This window comes from Halichoerus grypus, chromosome 6 (genome assembly GCF_964656455.1).
Source record: "Halichoerus grypus chromosome 6, mHalGry1.hap1.1, whole genome shotgun sequence".
Taxonomy (NCBI): domain Eukaryota; kingdom Metazoa; phylum Chordata; class Mammalia; order Carnivora; family Phocidae; genus Halichoerus; species Halichoerus grypus.
In genome coordinates this window covers 58,762,975-58,768,472 of record NC_135717.1, presented here as the reverse complement: position 1 = coordinate 58,768,472, position 5,498 = coordinate 58,762,975, and the positions used below count along the sequence as shown (strand labels likewise).

The 5,498-nt window shown below is 32.7% G+C and overlaps 1 non-coding gene across 1 annotated transcript; it reads left to right on the top strand.

Annotated features, from left to right (window-relative positions):
• The first annotated feature begins 5,182 nt into the window (after positions 1-5,182).
• On the top strand, positions 5,183-5,284 carry LOC118544856 (U6 spliceosomal RNA). The gene has a single exon (XR_004921814.1). It is a non-coding gene; the product is annotated as a U6 spliceosomal RNA (small nuclear RNA).
• Positions 5,285-5,498: the final 214 nt, after the last annotated feature.

Genomic DNA, 5,498 nt, shown 5'->3' with positions numbered 1-5,498 from the left:
CTCCAGCAAGTTTCTACACACCCACATAAAACAAGCTAATGTCAACCAGTAACTCTGCTCCTTTTTTGGTCAGAATGAAAGATAAACCCACAATTTTGTAAGAGAACATATTCACTTCACATGTGCTCCTCAGCGGATCTGAACTAAAATTTCTAAAGTTAAGGACAATATTTTTGTTCCTTCCTGCTCTGTTACATAAATAGTAGATAGATTCTATTATACCAGAAGAGGATTAGTAGACAAATATATTTTGATGGAAAGGAAGTTTAAAATGGCTTTCTAATAAGATTGATGGAGATGGTATGGTCAAGTTGGATATAAGATTCCTTTCACAATGTTATAAAACCAGGTAGATCTAGCCAGCATCTTTCAAGAGAGGAAGATGCAAATCCTGGACAGAAGACATTGTGTTCCAAAGGTACAAGTAGGTCATTTTAAAATCTTAATCTAGAAAAAAAATATTTCTATAGCATATATATTGTGAAGTATGTTAATACTATAATAAGTTACCAGGACAGCGTAAAATACCTTTTGTTTCATTATACTACTGAAATTGTATTTGTTAAAAAAAAAAGAAAAAAAAAGATAGTCAAAACAAAAACATTCAAGCATTAGCATTATATATTGAATGTTTATCTATGAATAGACTATTAATAACCAGCACAGAAGAGTGAAGGATACTTCAGAGAGCTACATGGGATAACAGTACAGTGATCTATTAAATAATACTATAAACTACAAAAGCAACAAAAGTACCTCTAAGTATTTATTGTCCATGTTGAGCTTTCCTAAAGGTTTCTGTTGAGTTTTTCAGAGTAAGGTACTTTTAAAAATATAGGTTTTGTTGCCATTGTATTTTTGTGATAGAACATTAGTATTATTTAATTGTGGCTGATTTATTGAAATATGCAGTATTTATTGAAATTCTGCAAAAAAAGAGTGAAGTAACATTCAAATTCAGGTATTCTATGACCTACTTAAAATGACAGAGAAATCAAGGTATAGTTTGTATATTTAAAAGGCAAATGGAAGCTTTAGAATCTCTTGGAGCATCAAAATTTTTTTTAATGAATGCTAATATTCTATTGTTAATGAATGCTTTTTGCACATAACTGGAGAAGTCTATTAGTTTCTTTAAATCTTAGAAGATTGCATTTATTATTAAAGAATCCAATAACCCATTTTTTCCCCTAGCTCTACAGAATTTGGTCCAACATATTTTCTACCTGTGTGTGTTCTCGTCTTCTGATTTAATTCTAGTTGTCCTGATTAAATCATCCATCATTTTTAGGAAGATTTTTCTCCTTATTGGTTTTTTGGCACTGCCTCGCTGTTTTAGCTATTTGCTACTTTCTCTTCCTGATATGTCACTTTGAAAATATTTCAGTGACTTTCTTGTATTAAATTTTCTAGTAGAATTTTAGTTTCAGTTCATTTTTCTATTTTCTATCCTTCATGCTTTCTATATCTTTACACCAGGTGTTGAAATTTTGGACTTCTATTTCTATTTGGAACCTTCAATAAAATAAGTAGCTCCCCCACATAATAAATATTACCCCATATTATCATTACATGGTTTGCAATTATTCCATAATCCCTAAATCCTCTGACACTTAGGGGTAAGAACTTTCTAATGTATTGGATTTGGATGATTATATTAGCTGCTTACTTTCCCTTATTTTATGGACTAAGAAATGTTTTATATTAACCCTGAAAAGACCATTTAAGCTTTGTGTTTTGTGCAACATGGCAAGTAAAGAGATATACTTTATAGCGATTGAGGGTTAACTTTTCAATTTACCTGATGAAGGTCAACTGAGATCAAAATCCATACCAGAAATGTTTGTATCACAGTACAGAGGCTATACATGATAGGTAGATTGGTGACGTCTGAACATGGAGGCAGAGAATGTGCAGAGGTAGGAGGAAGAGAAGAACTCATGCATGAGTGAAGAAAAGTCCATTGAAAGGTAAAAATCAAGAAGTTGCGTTTTAAAGACTTGGAAGATCTTGAAAAGCTATGAAGATGGAACATGGTCTAGGTAGACATATACACATTGGCAAATGACGACCGTGGATGACTGACACATGAAATAGTATATAGTGAGTTTCTGGAGACAGCATCAAAGAATGATTCCAGATAAAGGACAGAAAGATATACAGAGAAAACAGTCATGAAGTTACAACAATATGATGATCTCTTTCTCTGTTGCAAGTGATACCCCAGACTCCTAGCATCATCAACTAACCTCATGACTTGTGGAGTCAATTTTGTAAACTGTAAAATTGGGTCCAAGATATTGAATCAATATCTGAATTTTTATTCTACGCATGACAGTGTTTTATGTAAATGCAATTCTCAACAGAATGAGCTTATTATTATTTCTTGCAGGACAGGGGGATACTTAGGGAAAGGAGTTCCTTCCCTTAACAGGAAAAAAATGTTATAATTTTGTATTGGGGAATATGTTATAATTTTGTATTGGGGAAGCAAAGAAAATCTACTTTTAAAAATACACACTACAAAAAATAACGTTTTCTCAGCTAATGAGAATACAGAAATGGTCATGACCCTTAACTGGAGCTGGGATGCAGATGGCACACAATGGAAAGAGTCGTATCAGAATTTTCATGGGAAATGAGTAAGGTTTTTTTTTTATCAAAGGAGGACATGAAATAAAGGAGAAAATAATATCAGTGTTGCATAATGACTAACCCAGTGTTGTCACTCAAGTAAGTGTGTTCAACAGTCAACAACTGAGTAGCATGGAATGGCCTATGATCAAAGTAGGAATTGGGCTAATTTAGTGGTCTTTAAAAATCCACAATTACTGTCATCATTATGGGCAGTTCCACAAATTGCCAATGGTCAGTTTAAAATTAGTTCTCACAAAATATATGATAGACACATATCTGACATTATATGAATGTATACTTTAAAGATCTATAGAATAAACCTTAGAAAAACGTGATGTTAGCTCCTAAATCAGGGTTGCTTTAAGATCACTCCTTGAGCTATCTCCATCAGTATTGTCAAGTATGCTCCTAAATCAGGGTTGCTTTAAGATCACTCCTTGAGCTATCTCCATCAGTATCGCCAAGTATGCTTGTTTTATATGCACATTTCTGATCCACACCCCTGCCTGCTGAGTTGATTCAATGAGTGTGAGTTGGGCTGGAATGTGGGAAACCTCATTTTTTAATAAGCTTATTAGGTGATTAAATGATAGAAGTCATCCTAACACCACACTGAGAACACTGTCCTAGAGTAAAGGCATAACAATAAAGATCCTTTTCATCATGTATGTGTATATAAGTGCATTTTTTTACTATCTCTCAGTTGTTCATGGCAAACAACAGTAAGCTTAAAAGAAAAAAAAAGAAATTTTATCTTTATAAAATAATACATTTTTTAACAAAAACCTTCTGTAGCATCTAAATTTCCGAAGTCAGTGTTATTAGTCAGATTAGAAAGTAAGAAGCATAAATTAAAAATTAACTATAAAGCACATTCCTCTAAGATTAAGTTCATTTATATAATGAGGTGTTGTAACTCAGAACTTAGAAAGCAATAGCCAAGTTGAGGACAAGCCCATCTCATTAAATTGCTCCTCCTTGGTTATGAGTTTACATATTTTTAGTCAGAGCCTAAGTCCTTTTGATCCTAAAATAATAGTTTCACTTTCAGGGCTTTTTAGAGATATCTGTGGGAACTTTTCTCCCTCCTTGCTTCATTGATCAGGATAAGTAAAAAAATATCTCCATGGGGCAGGCCATTATTCATGTTTTCATAATTTGATTTTATTTTAAAGATTTTATTTATTTATTTGACAGAGAGAGACACAGCCAGAGAGGGAACACAAGCAGGGGGAGTGAGAGAGGGAGAAGCAGGCTCCCCACTGAGCAGGGAGCCCGATGCGGGGCTCGATCCCAGGACCCTGGGATCATGACCTGAGCTGAAGGCAGACGCTTAACAACTGAGCCACCCAGGCGCCCTGTTTTCATTATTTTAAAGGGAAATGTAATTTCTATCTAGGAAAAAGACTAGCCTTTTAATTATAAATAAAACCTCTCATTGTATGTATGTGTGTAATATGTAAACAGATACCTATTACTTATTATTCACTTTCACTCTTAAAAATTTTTTTTATCAGTGAAGTTAATAAACCATACTTTTTATATATAAGATAAACCATATCTTTATATGAGAAGATAGTGCTTACTGGTTTTATTGCAAAATATAAGAAACAAAATAAATATTTTGTTTCAAGTATTGCACAAAAAAGTTTTAGCCTTATTTTTTTTTTTTTTTTGCTTATTTGCTATTTTATAGGGATTAATTCAAAATGTGTACCATTTCAGTGGTAGAATTTCATACTTTGTGGTTTTTACATAACTTCTATTATCAAAAAATTTAAGTGTTAGAATATTTAGATTGACCAGGGTAAAAGAACTGCTCTTCCAAACAAATCAAAGTGATTGTTTCAGTAAAAACTGATAATGTCATACATACAGGTTGGGATGTAAAAGCTATTAAAAAGTTACAGACCTTGAGAAAATCTTTTATTTGAGACATTTTTTATTTGGTGAGTCCATTAAGTCAAACTTCTAGTTTTGTGATATCCTACAATAAAAATGAATCTTCATCCTCATAACTGAGCTGTGTTCTGCTTAAGTAGAGGGTTTGCCCAAATTATGACCGAGCTTGACAAAGAGACCTATTCTCAAACTAGATTGTAAAGTAGCCACTGAGACACCCTAACACAACAGTAGAGTTACAGTAAGGGAAACAATACCCTTTTCTTCCCAGTTCAGAACACAAGCCAATTTGACTAATTTGGGAACTGTGACAAAATTAGTAATGGCTTGTAAGTGCATAGTTTGAAGATTTCATATGTTTAACTTGTATTTTAATACTCTGGATGTAAGATAAACAGAAAATCAAATGTACATCTAGGAAAAAAATAGCTACAATTAGTTTATTATTCACTTCAGCCTTTTTTTCTTTTCTTAATGCTTATATTTGCCTTTTCCTTTCATGAAAATTTACATATTTTTCAGTCTCAAAGTGTTATTGTCATAAACAAATTATAATTTATGACCATGGCTATGTTTCTTCAAGTTTTTCTTAAAAGACTAAAAGAAAACCCCAGTGCTTGCTTTGTCAATATATATATATATCATATATATATATACACATACTAAAACTGGAACAGCACAGAGAAGGTTAGCACAGCCCGTGTGCAAGGATGTTTCACATATGTGTGAATCATTCCATATTTGTCAGTCTTTGTGCTGGAAGAGATGGTGGTGAGGGAGCAGGATGGCAAGGGAGCTCAAAGGGTAATTAATCTCTACCACTTATATTTTATTCATTTTATTATATAAAACACCAGTGTTAACAAAAATCTTGGTGTGTGAATACAGTGTTTGTTGAATGATTCTCTCTACTTTCTCTGTATTTTAAAATAGAAAAACCTATCATCATAGTAGTCAAT